Below are 19,726 nucleotides of genomic sequence, written 5' to 3'. Positions count from 1 at the left end.
GGATCCAAATCATGGACCAACCAAACTATATTGGCTGTTTTCTTAAAATAGGTTTTCAAAAACAGAGAAAAGAGAAAAGAAATTAAAACTATCCGCAATACTAAACTTTCCACACTTTCACTTCATTCGATTATGATTCGACGTGAAAGGTACTCATCACCGAGTTTGGTTTTGGGGAGACACAAATGGGTGTCTACACTTAGATACTATAGAACCTTAATTTTTGTAAATTTTACACAATGTAGTATGGCTTGATAGCGAGGTTTGGGTTCATGGTCCAGAGAAACGCGATAGGAGCATGAGCCCATTGAGGAGGACGCCAACCCGTCCACTTCTCTTGGTCCCTTTCCTGAGTGGGATGAGCGGACATTGTACTTTGCTCCTGACCACCACATTTCTAAGAGGGTGCATTGCAAGATTACTGTTGGTAGGACGCGTTGCCCCGGCTAAGGTAACGACTCCCTGGGGAAGCTGTACAGGACGTACTTCAGCGTCGACGAGGGTTTGCAGCATCTTTGGGAGTCTTGTGGGCTGACTACCCCGTTTTAGGCCACGTAGGCCATGAGCTCTTTTGACGGGGGTCACCGCGTGGTTCGTGCTCTGGTGTAGTTCTTTTGGGACACCACCAACACTTTTCACTTTCCTTAGGATGAGATGATGGTCACCCCAGAAGACTTCAGTCTCCTCTCGGGACTGGAGTTTATTTCTACCGCTGCCATTCGACAGCACCATCAGCGTCTACTCTCATGAGGTTGATGAGTTGTTGGGTCCGATTGCTATTCGAGCCCATGCTGAGGTGGAGCCATCACGATTTAGCTTTAAGTGTATTCAGCGGTCTACTCTGGCGGCAGCTTTTGAGGATGATGCGACCACTCGAGAGCAGCGGATGCGCATCTTTGCGCTTATTTTGCTGTCAGTGATGTTTTCCTCTAACAAGGGTAGTAGGGTGCTGCTTTATTACCTTCCTACTGTCCGCGATCTTCACCTGATCGGGAATTACGACTGGGCCAGCATGGCCTATGCCTACTTTCTACGCGCATTGCGAGAATCCTACCGACAACGGTCTTATACGGGAGACATCTCCCTTTCTGGCTTCTTGAGAGTCGTAGAGGTATACTTTGTCTCTTACAAAGTTATCTCTAAGCTCTTGTTAGCATTTGCTGATAACTTTTATCTTTTGTAGATTTGGTTCTACGAGTACTTTCCTTCACTTGCGCCGGCGGGGACATCACCACGCGGATTTCCTGTTGTCGCCTCCTGGGGAGGCCGTTATAGCTGGACGAATACCGCCCATATTCAAGGGATGATCCTTTCGGTAAGATATTTTGACTAGTTATCATCTTTACATCGCTTTTTGGTAGATTTTTATCTCATAGGCATTCCTTGCATGAGCCTAAGGTGTTATACCGGCCATGGGGCAGTTTGGTTATTCCTAGGCTTGCTGCGCAGTACACTTCTTAGCGTCGCTACTTCCTAGGGACATATGGGGCGGCGGCGTACCTAGGAGAGAGAGTTGCTATTCAGCATTCCTCGGAAATTCTTGTCATCCCTACTCTTCCGCCACGTTTCATGTTCAATGACGTGAGGCTTCTCAGCATGTCGGAGAGGTCTCCTGCTGGTACCCCTTGGCAATCTCATGCGATCCCAAGGCGGTGCTACGAGAAGGAGTTGCTGCCATTGTTAGATCCGGCCCCTGTTCTGTCTGCGAAGGCGGCGGCATTGTTTTTATCTTTTACCTTTTGCTAAGTAGCCCCCAAGTGATATTTTATTCACTTTGATTTTCTTTTTTTACAAACCGAGCCTACTGAGTTTTTTCCCCCTCGTATGTCCATCCACTACCAGAGGACATACGGGCTTATCGAGGAGATGATTCCTCCGGCTCTCGAGGATCAGCGCTTTGTGGAGCGATCTATTTCTCGCCTCCAGACTCGGGTGAGTTGTTTACTCGCTATTTGTTCATATATGTCTTGTATTGTTACTAATTTTATTTCCTTGACAGTTCTCGCGCGAGGTGGTTACGGCGATGGCGAGGTGCATAGACGCCTTTCGAAGCCAGCTCGGGCGGATGAGGAATGTGGCTTCTTATGGTCGTGATGACACTGTTCAGGAGGTAGCTTTTTCTCTTTATTTCTGCATTGTATATATTTCTTTTTTGATTGCTTCCGACTTGGTTTCTTCTTGCAGGGACAGCCTATTTCTTCCCGTACCCGGACGACACCTGAGGTTTGGAGAGAGTCGGCTAGGTCTAGCTCGAGGAGTCGCCGCACTACTTCTTGCATTCGGGGTGGTCGATCTAACGCTGCCCGGACCGAGGCGGTGGAGGGCTTAGGCTATTCATATGAGGGTGCACATGATGGGCCGCTAGGCCAGGGAGAGGCGACTTTGGCTCCGAGAGGTGGTGGGTGTAGGAGTTTATAGGTACTAATTGCGTAAATAAACATGAGTCATATTCATACATTACCTAATCCAAAAATCTAATGCATAACGCATAAAGAACATATAATTGTACCTTCGAAGCGTGATTCCACGTGCGATCGAGCAAAAAAAATGGGAGATAAAGAACCTCAAGCGTGATTCCTCCACTTGGTCCACGGGCACAGATTAAGACCTCCATTAATACTAGTTAGTTGCAATTGAACCATTCAATTCACCTTCTACATAGAAGAACGAGCAACGAACCGCCATGAACCACCACAAACCACCACATGTGCCACCAAGGATGGTCGGCCGTATGGACGAGGGAAGGAGAGAGATAGCCGTGAGTTAGAGAGAGGAATTAGGGTTTATGGGATTGGTTGCCTTGATGTCAAAATACACTATGTGTGAATTATGACTACTTTCTTGCAACCCTAGGCATGGATCTTATTTATAGATCTCATCTCTAAATAAAATCCCATGTCAAAAGCCTAAATCCTAATTCCAATCTAACTATTCTAGCCCAATCCATTTCATGATTTGTTAAATGCTCATAAGGCCCATTAATGGGCCTTTAACTTGCTTAAACCAATACCCCTGTGTGGGACCTCATAGGATCCATTCTAGCGAGCTTTGGACTATTTGACTAGTCCAAATATCATCTCTCATAGTCTAGCAACAGATGATGACGCCCGAAGAGAACAAACTTATTATCTCCATAACAGTGATCCTTGAAATATCTGGTAATTGCACTTATTGAAGAAACAACTCCTTCAATCTCCCACTTGTCTTAGACAAGTGCGCAATATTCAAATTTCGTAAGTCAATGTGTGTCGATTTGATAATATGAATGCATCTCATGTCGTGATCATATTAGTCTACAAATCTTTTCTTGAAAAACTGAGTTAGATTCACAGAACAAATGATTACTATGTCATGCACTTTAGCACGACCATACATTTTCTGAATTCTCCCTCTTCGAGGGGCCAAGACACATTCCTAATTAAATAGGTAGAATCAATCCAATCTCGTGGCAACCAAAGCTTCCACTCAACTTTTGAAGTAACCGGGAAACATCCTTTATAATCTCCAGTTACGGGAAGACGTTTGAATGTACCACAATCAAATCAGCCATTGAATGGAATCAGTGCTCCACTCATGTCTAACGAATCCACTAATATATTCGGAAGCTCTATACTTGAACTTCAAAGTAGGTCTATAGTTCGATCATGCATCATTCATGCATACCCATGAGATTGACCGAGCTTCACTACGCTCCTATAGCCCATGAAACTGCGATATCTGATCAATCTTACATGCTAGTCTATTTATTGAAATCATTTATGGCCAGTTTAATGATTCTGAACTAGGAACTTAATAATGTATGAATTTAGTTCTCCTGTGGGGTTTCATTCACCAGGTCATCAACCTGATGATCCCATCAATCTATAATTATTTTGGACATTTTATTGAATATCAAAAACCATAATTAAATAAGATTGAATTTTTTTTCAATTGATAAACATAATTCTGCAAGTTGATGTATTACTTATGTAATATGCTTTCTTAAAACATATTAAACTTAAATTACATAACTTGCTACAATCTAAGAATCCTTAGTATGACCCTCATACCTTGATCATGAAAGGGGTTTATTAAGTAGATTTCACGAGACATTCTCATAAACATGAATTTTGCAATTTCTAAACTTTATAATAATATTAATCTCAATGCAATAAGAATTTTCCTTCACCCTTTCGCTAGGAACTTAGAAATTTCTAATTTGTATTCCAACGTGACATTGGATTTCGATTGAAATCTATCATCACTGGTTCTTTAAAACATGTGAATCAAATAGACGAGTATAGTCCATGACATGCATGATGCATCCTTTGCAAAATGCATAAGGAGCATCACTCAAAACCTTAATTTCATCAACCTTTCTCAAAGCATTGAATCATTAACCAATGTGCCATGTTATATGGGATTGAAACTCCTTTCAATATAATGTTGAACCCTATAAGAATCTTATCAATATAAGTTTCTTAACCAAGCACAAACATACTTCAAAACCTATCTCTATAGATCTTGAATCCCAACTTTACTCATCTTCCTCTTCCAGATTTTCATACAAAATGCATTAACCATCACTTGGTTGTTCAAGAAATGAATTATCACTCTTTATACTAGACCAAGAAGACTGTATAGCTCCCACTCAACATCTTGTATACACAAGACCTTTTCTTCATTTTACGAGAACATTAAACAATTTGATTAACTCAAGAAATTAAGAACAATAACTCCATGATGCTATGCATCCCTAGGATTATTGGATCTTTAAACTTTTGATTGTATCATATACAAATCTTCTTTCATGAAAAATTTCAAGAAAGTGTTTTGAAATCCATCTACCAAATCTCATCAGGTAGAAATCACTAAAATATCTTTATTAGAGCTTTGCAACGTGACTAATGTAAAGGTTTCATTGTAATCATGGTCATACTATGAATATGTTGAATTCTCTAACAAGTTTTTGCTTTAATTAGAAAACATTTTTCTTTCTTGCCTGTTTTTCTTAAAATGGGTCTCACCCAATTAGGCAAATTATTCAAGTGTCATACACTTGCTTACAGACTTAGAATCTATTTCAGATTTTCTTGTTTTTAAACCACTTGTAGTTATAACTTGTCAAATCATCATTATTACTTGGATAATCATCATGTTCCAAAATAAATATTTTAGAACTTTTAGTCAATATGAAATCATAATTCTTTGACTAAGTTTTACGTATGCTAGTCTTCATTGTGGGTTTTATGCAACAATTGAAACTTATACAACAACTTTTTTAGTTTTCAATGAGCAACGACAATAGAGGACGTGCACTTGGAATGTACTACCTTTGACACATGGTTATTATTCCCATTACACTTAATGAGACCACGCGTTGTCATTTGTAACATGAGGTGAATCATGCTCACATTGTTGCTTTTATTCGAATACTTCTCGAATTTCTTTAAGATTTTCGAATTCACTTTTCTTTAACTTTTCAAGGGTCTCGAACTTTTCAAGGATCTCGAACTCTTCAAGATTTTTATACTCCCACTTGCCTTTTGAGGAGGCACATTTAGCATAGGGTGAACCAACCATGATTTGAATCACGTTTGTTTGTTGCTTTTCTCGAACTGTTTCGAGATTTATACTACTCCCACTTGACCTTTTGGAACAATTTCCATAAGGGCACCTACTTGAGCAACAAACATTTTTTGCTAAGTATGATTTATGTAGTTGTACCCCGTGATCTATATAGAAATCGAACGTGCATCAAACGGTTTAATACAACTTTTATTCCTTGCTTTGTAGAAAGACTTAATACGAATTTTTCTTATCCATATCACATATAAAGCCTTTGCTACATTTTGATTTGATGTATGAAGTTTTTGTTTAGTTTTTGTAGCTTATCTTAAAAGTATATCCCTGAATAATGGTTGGAAGATAGGTAATTTACATCCATTATCAAAATATATCTCATATAGATTGATAGCTCCTTTTTATGAACACTTCATAAGGTTTTCTTTCGGATTTTTTTTAAAAATGATTTCACAACTCTTGGATGTTTATCAAGGTCTTGGCTTAAATTCTCATTATTATGATCATATCACAATACTTTGAATGTGTTTCCAAGTACATGTCTTCACTCAAATTTTCACAATTTCAATCATATTGTAATGTAATAATTATCTTGTCAAGTTGATACTGAACTTCATACTGAACATTTTAACTTTTCAAAATCTTCATTCTTATGCTTCAACTTAGCACAAGTAGTGATCGTATCACAACTGAAGTTACGTCTCTAGCCTTTGAACCTTTGTTTTTCTTACATTGATATATGTTTGACCTAGAGTTCGCATCATCATTTCTCTAAATGGTGACTTTGTCAATACTTTCAAATTAGAATGATATTTACCTATATCAATGGATTCATAATCCAATGATAATGAAAGTCTATCCCTTTGGATCTTTCGCATGCAATGTTCATTTTCATTCGAATTAATTGACATTTAAGAGACAATTTTATATATATAGAAATGATTTAATTATTTCTATCATATATAACTTTAAACCTATTTAGCAATTCAAAACACATTATAACTCAATGAATCATAGAATAACATTTATTCCAAATTTTTGAATCTTCGATGCTTAGTCATTACTAACATTGAATGGTGTTTTGATAATGGCAAGAATGAATAACATTTATTTAATTCTAGCCAATAACTAGGTAAGGTGAAATATAGGTTCTACTTGTAAAGTTGCAACTTTTGCTTCCAGACTTGTAGATTATACTAGTGAAGTAGCAACATTTGCTTCTAAAGTTGCAGATTTTTTTCTCCTTTAGCCATAACTTCTTCCTTTAGTTCAACCACATTTTGCAATGAGTGATCTAAACAAGACATCATATGTTAAAAAAGTAGCAATATGCTAAATTAATCAATTTCTAAATATACTTCTTAAATTTAGAAAACTTCCTTTCTTTTACCTTCCAACTATATGAGGTAGTTTCTAACCAATTGGAATTGGTCCATTTAATTGGAAACATTTGTCGTTTATAACAAATTTTAGCATGTAAGTAATTCTAGATTTGAGAAGTAGCAACTTGTTTGCATTTCTTGGCCTATAACTTCTTAATGCATTCCTCATATATTCCTAAACCTTTTCAATTTGAGCCACTTAGAAAATTTCTCTTAGGTTCAAAATTATGCTTTGCTTAACTTCTTTAAGCACGTTTCATGATTTTGCTAAGTCTATTTAATCATTATTCATATTTGAGTTTAATCAACTATTTAACTCTTATATAAAGTGGATGAAGAATAGCGTCATTTGATTAACTTTTGATCATAGAGATTTCCAATCACTTTCTTATATTCAATCATATTGAAGATAAGAGATTTTATTGGACTTTTATACTTGTCTTTTAGAGGGTTTGTACTTCCCATCTCATTATATCCCTTGAAACACTTTTCCAAATGAAGATGTGTTGGCATTTTACTCAAACATTTTGAATAGAACCAACCTTAGATATGTGACTTGGTTTCCTAAAACTTGCCTTCTAGAACCATCTTAGAAAAATTGGAATATTGGTTTATGGATTATCTTCTAACCTTTTGAGAACGTTTCTCTACTTTATTTTCAATCGAGGAGATTATATATACTCCCTCCGTCCCCGAAAGAACGACCCATTTGGGTTGATTACGCGGCTATTAAGAAAGTTAACTAAAAAGAAGTAAAAGTATATTGAAAAGATAAATTTTCATGGGGTTTGTAAAAAATAGAGAGAGAAAGTAATAAAATTACATAGAAAATCAAATTTTTATATTGGGAAGCTAATATTGCACAAATATTGTTGCAAATTGGTGGGTGTTTTAATGCAAATGAGTCATTCTTTTTGGGACTAAAATAAGGCCAAATGGGTCGTTCTTTCGGGGACGGAGGTAGTATAAAATTAAATTAGAACGACATGTTACTTATAAGTAAACGCAAAATTCAATTATGTTTAATAAAAAATTTAAAGTGCCATAAGCGAATTAAATTGGCAACTTTAAAACATTTATTCAATTTTAATTGATCCCTATTGAATAATGATTCCAAGATTCTTTATTTGTTCAATAATTGACCGAACTTTGGCCCTACCATCAACAATTACATTTTAAAGGTGAGTAAACTCTTTACTGATTACAACTCTTGTAACTCATGGTTGAATAATTACCCATCATATGTTTAATTATTACCCTTAGCTTCAAGGTTCTAAACTCTTTAGGTAACGTCGTTGAGTATAACCAATTAAAATTGTAAAATTTGATTTACCCCCACTCCCCAAACATATAATATGACACCCATCTTTGGCATGACCCATCATAAATATCAAAGGTTTCATCGGGTTTTTAATTGGAAAAGCTACCTCAATACTACTAGGATCTAGATTTATTATGTTGTGATTATTTAGTGAACTCAAGTGCATCATCACAAAACATCAATAAAATCTAACATGCATAATAAACTGAATGCAAAAACAAGACATATCATGACCCCTAATCCTAAGAAAACTAATAAAGTAAATGCTCCTACTTGAATCATCATAGATCTCATCCACCTTGCTCCTTTGGGCCTTCACTTCATAGGCTTTTTGGATGAACTGCAACTTGTAATTTTACTCTATTCAATCTACTACTTAAAAAAAATGAAATAAAATTACAAACATACTTTATCGGTACGTCGACCGTTCTAAGATTACAAAAATACATCACGGTGCGCAGATCGTATTTAGTAATCTACTGGGCCATACTAGTCATTATATAGCAATAAACAACATTGACACATAATAAATCACTCATCATGCTTTCCTAAACTACAACAACGAATGTTCACAATTAAGGAAACATGGCACCAAAATATCTCATATTTTAATAATGTAATTAGATAATATCATATATTATTCATGATCATCAATAAAATATCATATATTTTAAATTAGTCATGAGATGGAATCAAATCTTATTTAAATCTTAAATTATGAATCATATTTATCCTGTAAGATTATCCTAAATAATTAGGAAATTCTATCCTAAATACTAGCCAATCACAAAATTTTAAATCAATTTATATCCTAAAATAATTATGGGATAATCAAATTATTTAAATCAATTATTATCCTTTTGGAATACGCTCAGAATATCCTAATCAATCTTATGCAATAATAAGCACTTTAATTATGGATAATTACCAAAATAACAACTTTAAATATGGATAATATCAAATGTAACAACTTTTGAATATTTGATTTTATCCTAAAATAAAAGATTTTATCCAAATAAAACTGATGTTATCTTTCAAAATAAAAGATCATATTTTCAAAATATTTTATCTTATCCAAAATAAATAATATTTATCTTGAAATAATTTTAAAATAATAATAAAAATAAATTTTTTTTTTAAAAACAAAACGTGCACCACCACATCGGCCACCGTGGTCGGCCAGCCGAAGCTAGCCACGGTGGCTGGCAGCCAATAGGAGCCACTACCGCAAGGGCAGCAGCGTGGAAGCAGCATTGGCAGCTGTAGCAGTAGCCGTGCAACGCTTGCACGTTGCTGCCCACAGCCACCTTGGACCGTCGCCCTCCCCTCCCTCCCTCTTGGACTGCCACCAGGTCGGCAGCAGCCGCAGCTGCGCCACCCAGCCACGGCTGCCAGCTTCAAAACTATTTTTTTTGTTGTTTTTAATTTAATTAAAATAACATTTATTAAAATTAAATCAAATCAGTCCAACAATTAAAATTAAATCAACATTCAATCTTAAAATTAGGGTTCATCATAAAATTAATCCCAATTTAATTTTAACTTTTAAAATCAAATCGGTGATCATACACAGAACATCTTTATGCATAAATCAATCCGATTATAATTATGAAACATAAAACAAATCGAAGCACAAAATTCACATTTTAGGGCTAGGAATTTTCGAAATAATTCAAAATTAGGGTTAGGGTTTTTGAAAATCCGAAACTAGGGTTATAGGGTTCAAAATTTTGAATGATCTAGGGCTTAATTCGGTCCTCTTCTTGGATATTTTGAACATTATTAAATCACATTTAAACAATTCCAAGATTTAAATCACATTTAATATAATAATTAACCCATAATTAAATTTTCTCCCTCTTGGATTTTCAAAGAGTTATTATCAATATGCGTAAATGCAATAGGCTAACTGATACCACTGTACAAGTTTATAGGTACTAATTGCGGAAATAAACATGAGTCATATTCATACAGTACTTAATCCCAAGATCTAATGCATAACACATAAATACCATATAATTGTACCTTTGAAGCGTGATTCCACGTGCGATCGAGCAAGAACAATGGGAGATAAAGAACATCAAGCGTGATTCCTCTACTTGGTCCACGGGCACAGATTAAGACCTCCACGAATGCTAGTTAGTTGCAATTGAACCCTTTAATTGCCCTTCTACGGAGAAGAAGAGCAACGAACCACCATGAACCACCACAAACCACCACACGCGCCACTAAGGATGGACGGTCGTACGGACGAGGGAAGGAGAGAGATAGCCGTGAGTTAGAGAGAGGAATTAGGGTTTTTGGGATTGGTTGCCTTGATGTTAAAATACACTGTGTGTATATTATGACTACTTGCTTGCAACCCTAGGTATGGATCTTATTTATAGATCTCATCTCTAAATAAGAGCCCATGTCAAAAGCCTAAAACCTAATTCCAATCTAACTATTCTAGCGCAATTCATTTCATGATTAGTTAAATCCTCATGAGGCCCATTAATGGGCCTCTAACTTGCTTAACCCAATACCCTTGTGTGTGACCTTGTAGGATCCATTCTAGCAGGCTTTGGACTATTTGACTTGTTCAAAGATCATCTCTCGTAGTCTAGCAACATATAATGACGCCCCAAGAGAACGAACTTATTATCTACATAATAGTGATCCTTGATATATCTAGTAATTGCACGTATCGAAGACAGAACTCCTTCAATGGGACGTACGAGGTTGGCTCATCGTTGGAGCAGCCTTCACAGCCTCAACCTCTGTTGATTCATCACTAGGGCGACCTTGGGTGGACAGGTCCTGAGCTGAGTTTTCCTCCTCCTAGAGAGACTGGAGCTGGAGTTGGTGGGGAGCATACTCCTCGTTCTGCGCAGTTCTTTGATATGATGAACATCCCTCATCATCTGCGTCCTCCAGCGTCGTAGTTGTACCTGTGTTGTTTATTTATTTTGACTTTTGTAGGACTTTGCCTGATTGACTCGTTAGACATATTTGTATATACATATTGTTATCTATTATGACTGCATTTATTTTTGCATTTATTTTTCATTTTTATGTGCATATGTGTGTGTGCAAAAAATTATGATAAAATTAATTTTGCGCAAAAATTTCCGTCATTTTTATTATTAATGGATGGTATCCGACTTTCTCCCCCAAAAAGAAAAAATGAATGGACTTGAAAAAAAAACTTAAATAATTAAGTCTGAATAAATCTAAAAGGAAAATAGAAGGAAAATATATGAAATTAATGTGTATTGGTGTTTCTAGAAAGGGATAAAATCGTAAAGTCATTGTACGAGTTCGAATCATAGCCAGAAAAACGCGGTTTGTATAGCTCGTTGACAAAACATTGTAGCGCCACGTGTCGCCACGCGGTTTGCACTGTCGCCAAGCACTGCTGCTGTCGCCAGGCGACAGAGTTATCGTTTGGCGCTGTAGTGCACTGACTTCGAATCCTTTCCAGAATAAAACTGCATCAATTTTGTGCATAAATAGCCCCTAATCTGCAGAATTATTAATCATAATCTTAGTTTCTCAAGAAATAATCATGTCTTTAGTTACTCAGAGTTTTACCAATTTCACTCGTTGATGGTGTCGGTCTTTAACTGCTAAAAAGAGAAAAGAACTTGACTTTTCACATAGGAGGTATTTATGGTGTTAAGGGGGTAGATCTTGATATAAATTTCATTCATACCGCCTAAGAATATTGGGACACAGATGCTCATTGTTTTAGACTAGGGTGTGATGCAATTAGCCCTTTACCGGAAGAATTTCGTGACATCTTAGGCTTCCCTTCATTAGATCTTGCAGTAATCCCTAGAATAAATGAATATTATTGTAAAGATTTTGAGCGCTTCTTTAATTTAAGAGACAGAGATCTAACAAATATTGTAGATAGTAGTGTAGTTAATTTAAAAGAATTTGCACTCCATTACTTTGATAGACGTTATTCTGAATCTTTTCATGTTTATAGAAGAAAGGCTTTTCTCCTTTGCATGCTTAACCAATATCTTCTCACTAGTGGTAAAACTAATGAGGGCAAAGCAATTATATTAACTGTTTTGGAGCAGATTAAGTCTGGAAGAAATCCAATGCCATTAATTGTAGGAGAGACTATGCTTAGTCTTGATGAATTGAAGAGAAATCCAAAAGCGTCTTTTCGGGGTTCTCCAATTTTATTACAGGTAGAAAAAAATATTTTTAATTACAGAAATCAAAACATAATTTTGTATAGTAATCCTAATTTATTTGCATTGAATTTTTTTTTGCAGATATGGCTAATGGAGAGACTAGAATTAATTAGTCCTCATGACAATATTGAAAAATAAACTCCAAATTGCTTTGTGAGGCGAAAGAAACGCTTCTCTAAGATGGGGCGCCATGAGTGGAATAAAGTTTTTGCCTCTTGCAACTTTGCTATCAAGTGGGTCATCCCTTGGTGGAAAATAGAGAGGATGGTTAGTGTTAATAAGCAACCTTTCTACCGTCTTCCAAGTTTAACCAAGATGACTTTTTATTATCCCTGCAGGGTAAAAAGACAGTACGACCTACTTCAAACAATTGATTCTGGGGATCTTCATCGTCCCAATGAATTCCCTGTTTCACAAGAAGTAGAGAAATTTGGCGCATATTGGAGCGCTAGACCTTTATGGGAAGTGATTACCTAAAAGGTTCCTCTTTCTTTGCCCAATAATGTAAAGAGGTGGATTCTTAAGAAACCTTTAAAGGACATGAAGAAAAATCAGAGTAAATCCAATGTGAAGAATCGTCTAGGTGACAAAGTGATTCATGTTAAGGAACGCTTGGATGAAAAGATTGAGTTCAAAACACCTATGATGCCTAAGAAGAAAGACTCTACAAAGGATAGAGGGAAAAGAAAAGCTGACACTTCAGAGAAGAAAGTTTGGGTAGAAAAGAAACATGGAGTCCTAGCTAAGGGAGAAACTATTTACTCTAAAATTGAATGTAAGTCCTCTAAAGGATGCCTACTAGCTAAAATCATGGATGATGAAGAGGACTAAGATAAAAATTGGAAAAGAGCAAAGAAAGAGAAGAAAGATTGAAGCATTGCTAAACTTCCAATTTATTAAACTTAGATTTAAATTTAAAGGTAATTTGTTTTATTAAGCTTTCATTAAAATTCTATCAATAATGTAATTTTATTTTATTTTATTAATGAAATTTTAGCTTTTTAATTAAATCATCCTCTTTAAATTGAATTTATTAAAGCAATGAAAACAAAATATTTTATTTTCCAGGAACTCTTTCGAGTACGGAAGTCGAAAATTTTCCAAAAAACACTGAAATTTTCCTAGGTACTCCCAGAAGAGCGGCGGCGCCGTTTTGTCGCTTTCGCCAGACGTTGCCGTATGTCGGCCGGCGATAGGCGTTGTCGCCTTGCACTGCAGTCTGTCGGCCGGCGACAAAGTTCTTTCTGTGACACTGCTATTCTATCGAATTTCTTTTATTTCTAGGATGCGAGGTTTGCGAAAATTAAAGTGGTCGCACCTTGTAAAGGGTTGCATACATATATTTTACCAAGGAATTAGGCTTAACGTAGGTCTCTTGAGTGTCCTCTTAAAGTGATTATGGGTAGTACTTTTTAAGTTGGTCAAGATTCGTCATGTTCAAGAACACATTGCAATCCATGTCAGTTAGTTTTGCTGCACCTCCTGATAGGATTGTTTTTACAATATAGGGTTCGGACAAATTAGGTCTAAATTTGCCTCTTGGATATAAAGCATTTTTCCTTAATGCTTTTAACACCAAGTCTCTTACATTGATGTTTCTTGTCTTCACCTTCTTATTAAAATCTCTAGCCATACGAGTTTTATAGCATTGGGTATGATGTAGAGCTTCTAGTCGCTTTTCACCAAGTAGAATTAGCTCTTCATACCTTGCTCTAGTCCATTAAACTTCATCGAGTTTACATTATAATGCAATGGGTAGAGATGGTATCTCTAGCTCTACAGGTTGTACGACATCCATTCCATAAACTAAGGAGAATGGCGTATTTCCTGTTAATGTGCGAATTGACGTGCGATAACCCCAAAGTGCGAAATGGATTTGTGAGGCCAATCCTTGTAATTTTCTTTCATTTTCTCGATAAAAGTGTTTAGATTTTTATTAGCTGCCTCAACTGCTCCATTCGCTTGAGGTCTGTAAGGGGAAGAATGATGGTGTTGAATGCCATATTTTTGTAACAATTCTTCACACTCAGCTTGGAAGTGAGTTCCATTGTCACTTATCATTTCATGTGGGACTTCGTATAGACAAATGATATTCCTTTCGATAAAGAGTGCTACAAGTTTTGCAGTGAGTTTAGCATATGATTGTGCTTCAACCCACTTTGTGAAGTAATCAATTGCTCCTAGGTTGTATTCGTGACCACCTGTCCTAGGAGGGGTAATTTTACCAATGATATTAATTCCCCATGTAGAGAATGGCCATGGTGAAGTGTAGGTGTAAAGTAGAGAGGGAGGAACATGCACTAGTGGAAAAAATCTCATTCGTAACAGGCTATTTGTAACGGGCAAAGCTTTGCCCGTTACAATTAAGATATTTGTAACGGGAAAAATAGTGTTCGTCACAAATACCTATTTATTCGTAGCGGGCAAAATAGTGTCCGTTACGAATACCTATTTATTCGTAACGGGCAAAATAGTACCTGTTACGAATACTATATTATTTGTAACGGGCAAAATACCGCACGTTACAAATAGTATACTATTTATAACGGACATCATGGGCCCGTTACAAATGATTGGTCCAGGCGTCCAGCTGATGAGATGAGCCCATTAGTTATTTCGCTCACTCTCTTTCTCTCTCCTTAGAAATCATTCTCTAACTTACTTCTTCACTCACTCTCTTTCTCTCTCCTCTCTAGAACACATTGTCTTTCTCTTTCCTGAGGATTCATTCTCTTTCACTCTCTTTACTACCTCTCCTTACCTCGATATTCTCTTTCCTCTTGATTATGCGTTTTTTTTTAAAATTTATGTTTTGTTTTTGCTACTAGATCTGTAGCAATTAGATTCAAATTAGTAGAATTTTTGGGTTTTATAATTAGATTTTAATCTGATTTTCATTTGAATGATTTTTGCTAGTTTATTGTTGAAAACCAAGAGGAGGAAGTGAAATAAGAGGCGAAAAAGAGGAAGAAGGCACTAACGGCGACGGAGAAATCAATGGTTAGATCGTTGGAAACAACCACTTACAAGGATCTTATTTCTTTTATTTTTATTTATTTATTTTGAATCTTATTTCTTTTAATTTTTTGTTACTTGTTACCCTTATTTTTTCAAGTACTATGATTTTTCTGGATTTTTAAAATTATTTTTGGTAATTTTGTTTTTATTTCTTGGAAAATCGATTGAAATAACTTAGTTTTGGGAATTTTTCCGCTTCTCTTTCGTTCTTCATATTTCGAAAATTCTCCCCTTTCAATTCTCAATCAGCAACTTCAGAGAATTCAACAATGGCGGCTTCAAACAATCAATTAAGGTTTGTAATTTTCGCTATGATTCTTGTTTCATGTTCAATCTTAGCAGTGGGGGATTTGGAATCAGCTTTTATTGTAGCTCACGAGAAGGCTACCCTTACAAAGCTCAGCAATGGCGTCTACGTATCTCCGTTTTTATCGACCTCTACAATTGTGGATCTTTGTATGCGTTTTCTCTTTTCTATTGATTCTACATTTTCTGCTATGATTTTAGATCTTGTTTGCGTTTGAATTTCCATTTTTATGAATTTCATAATTGAATTTTGTTTTCTGTGTTTGATGTTGTTTTTTGTTTGCATGTTGATTTGGATGAAGTAATAGTGTTGGAAATGAATTTTGGTTTCAATTGCGTATTTTAATCTTAAATTATCTGCATTTGTTTGATTTTGTGAGTTTGCTGTTTGAGAAATACTGTAGTTTATTTGTAAGGTTGAATTGCTATAATTAATCCTGTAAATTATAGAAGTACCTACAATTTTAACTTAAGATTGTACAGCAAAATTATAAGTTTATTACATACTGTCGTTAGGTTATACATCAATTTCATTATATTTTTCCATTAATCTTTCTAGAATTATCTCCGTGTTTCAATAGTTTAACATTCAATAATGGATGGAGGAGGAACAATCTATCTAACAATGTTTAATAGAGTTGACTCGATTTTCCATTTTTTATTTTAATTTTTTTTTAAATGAAAAAGTTCACCATATCATAATTGCTAACTTCCAATAATGTGTGATAGAGTATTATATAGTATGAATTGACGAGGTTTATAATGCCAAAGGGTGTGTTTAATTCGATATTTCGCAATCACGCATTGCGTGCTAAGAGTTGTGGTTGTATTGATGTGTAGATACATAAAACATACCTTCGTAGTACCTTAGGAATTAGCTAGAAGAAAATTCTTGAATGATTGTTGAGCCACATATTAAAGCTAGAATTTTACGCCATTTGGTCTAATTTTGTTGACGAAACAAACAAATTAATTCAAGTAAACAAACAAAATTAATTTAAGTTTGATAATTTAAGTTTGACGTTGTGTAGTCTTACAGTACAATAACTATCTTAATAGTTAAGGTGATTTGCAACTTCAATCAAAGAATTAATACATATAACATATTAAAGAAATTGTCACGAATTTTAACTGTTGTTGTATAGGTATAGACGCTTAATCTCATCTATTAGTCTATTACATGCACCTTCAATAAAGCAAGTTTATTCTACTTGTAATTTTTCTTTGAATACGAATACATAACTTAGTGATACATGACAGTGTGACATACATGACTAGTATGTATCATACGAAGTATGTGATATCCTATCATAGCCAACAAGGCATGAATGAATGAACTTACAAGTAACATTAGCCATTGTTTAGATGTTAAAGCTTAAATTTTGATACCAATAGTCCTGTTTAGAGAATGCAGTTTTGGATTTACTGAAGAATGATCAAGTGGTTGCAATCATAGGTCCAGAAACATCTCCTGAGGCTCAATTTGTTGTCAATCTTAGGGAGAAAGCTTGAGATCCAATTGTTTCCTACTCTACTACAGGCCCTTCACTTTCTTCCACGCAAAACTCGTATTTCATTCGAGCAACACAGGATGATTCCTGCCAAGTACAACCCATCAGTGACCTTATCCAAGCTTTTGGATGGAGAGGAGTTGTACCTGTCTATGTTGCTAATGAATTTGGTGGTGGGATCATACCTTTCTTGAAGTTCAGGTACTTGATAGTCATTGTTTTCGATAGGAATATGTAAAGTATGAATGTCATTGTGGTTATCCTTCTGTTTTTTTTGGGAAAGATTTTACCTTGGTTGCAATGTATTGCCTTATCTATGTTGAGTAATTAAAGAGATTTTTAAAGAAAAGAGAAGTAAGGAATCCATTGTCTTCCCCTTTTTCTTGAAGTTTTTGGTCCTAAAAAATTGTTTTTTGTGGGTAATATTTTATTCTTATTCCGCCCACCCCCTTTTAGCATTTGAGTTGCGGATCAATTACTGCTTAATTAAAATAAGCATTTGAGTTGTTGATCAGTTACTGCCTGATTAAAATTTAATGTATTCTTACTCTCTTAGAGTTTTTAAGAAGATTTTTGGTCATAAATTGATTTTAGTCTGTAGCTGGCTTAACTGGGAAATGAAGTTTGGTTTAATTGCTACTTATGTTATAATTGCTGATTTGAGGAAGGTCCCTTGATAGGATAGTGGTCAAAGGATGCAAAGTAGGATATTGGTCAACATTGGATTATGCATTTCTAGTGCATTATACTGCCTTTTCTGCTCTGTGCTGCTACATATTAATTGAAATTATAGATTGATTGAACCTTTTTTGCTATGTTCTGCTACATATCAACTAAAATTATAGATTGATTGAACCAAATTTTACTTTTGCTGATAATGTCTAATGTGGCCCATGCAAGTGTGATACTTGTATGGCTGGCTCCTTGAGTTAGCCCCTCAATTTTATTAATTTTTCTGGGCATTGGGTTCTCTAAAACTTTGCAAATCTTTCAAATTGATTGCTTGTCTTGTGTTTGTGTTTTAGTTGCTAACTTAGTTTTTGGGTAAGGGTTCTTAATTTGCTAATCTATTTTTTTTTTCTGATGTTTTAGGAGGCAAGAAAGTTCTATTGACGCTACTGAAGACAGAGACATTGGTGACGAAGAAATCAAGAATGACAATGTTAATCCTTTTAATGTTGAGGATAGAGATAGAGAAATGTCCGAGACATTAATGTACCAGAAGATTTATTACTATGAGGCTCTAACTTTTTTTCTGAAATTTTCCTTTAATCTATGTAGCTATGTCTCTTGGTTCAATCAAGAAGAATTTTATCTGAAATCCAATTTGGTGTATATGTTATGTTTGATAATATGTTTGTGGCATGAAATATTTTGATTTGTTATAAATTATTATAATAATTTGGGTGGTAAATGGAAAGAAGAATAGGGGCATTTGTAACTAGCACCTGAAAAGTGCTAGTTACAAATGCCCCTAATTTTTTGTCTTATTCGGAGATCATTCGTAATGGACTTTGTAATTTCTCGTTACGAATAACAACTTATTCGTAACGGACATTATAATTGCCCGTTACGAATAACTACTTATTTGTAACGGGCGCTTACAATGTCCGTTACGAATAAGTTGTTATTCGTAACGGGCGTTTCAAGTGCCCGTTACGATTAATGGGTTATTCATAACGGGCACTTACAATGTCCGTTACGAATAATGGGTTATTCATAACGGGCACCTGAAACGCCCGTTACGAATAACGGGTTATTCGTAACGGGCACTTGAAACGCCCGTTACGAATAACTACTTATTCGTAACGGACATTGTAAATGCCCATTACGAATAATAATGGCCATCCGTAACGGCTGTATACGTAACGGACGCTGCCCGTTACGGATGAACCCTTTTTGCCCGTTACGGATGACCTTTTTTCCACTAGTGATGTTGTACATTAGCATAAATTTGGCATTTAGGGCATCTTTTTACATATTGATGACAATCCCTATTTATGGTAGTCCAATAGTACCCTTCTCGCATTATCTTTTAGACTAGCATTTTGCCATTAACATGGGTTCCACAAATGCCTTCGTGGACTATCCTCATAGCTCTTTGGGAATCCTTTTTCCCTACACATAAGAGAGCTCGACCCTTAGGTACTCTTTTATGTAACTCGTTGTCTATGAGTACGTATTGGGAAACTAAGAGTCTTAATGCTCGTTTTGCTCTTTTGTCAGCATGAGGAGGATATTCTCCTTTGGTGATGTAATTAAGTATATCTGTATACCACGGTTCTTCTTCTTCTTCTTCATCTTGGATCACCTCATCGTCTTCTATGGCTTGAATATAAGCCGGTTTGTGCCTTTTCCCTATATTTAGAGGCATTTGCTCAATTTCCGTAGGAATCCTAACCATCGAGGCAAGTCTTGCAAAAGCGTTAGCAAATT

General features: G+C 35.7%; 1 long non-coding RNA gene across 3 annotated transcripts; it reads left to right on the top strand.

Annotated features, from left to right (window-relative positions):
• Nucleotides 1-15,108: 15,108 nt before the first annotated feature.
• On the top strand, nucleotides 15,109-18,691 carry LOC145638968 (uncharacterized). Of its 3 annotated transcripts, none has more exons than XR_014114763.1 (4): nucleotides 15,109-15,455; nucleotides 15,816-15,929; nucleotides 17,194-17,491; nucleotides 18,383-18,691. It is a non-coding gene; the product is annotated as an uncharacterized LOC145638968 (long non-coding RNA). The 3 variants fall into 3 exon arrangements; XR_014114762.1 differs by having other exon boundaries at nucleotides 15,813-15,929; XR_014114761.1 differs by lacking the exon at nucleotides 15,109-15,455 and having other exon boundaries at nucleotides 15,551-15,929.
• Nucleotides 18,692-19,726: the final 1,035 nt, after the last annotated feature.

Source organism: Chenopodium album, chromosome 7, assembly GCF_948465745.1.
Source record: "Chenopodium album chromosome 7, dcCheAlbu1.1, whole genome shotgun sequence".
In the NCBI taxonomy this organism is placed as follows: Eukaryota; Viridiplantae; Streptophyta; class Magnoliopsida; order Caryophyllales; family Amaranthaceae; genus Chenopodium; species Chenopodium album.
The sequence above is the reverse complement of the archived record's forward strand: the minus strand, read 5'-3'. Positions and strand labels throughout refer to the sequence as shown.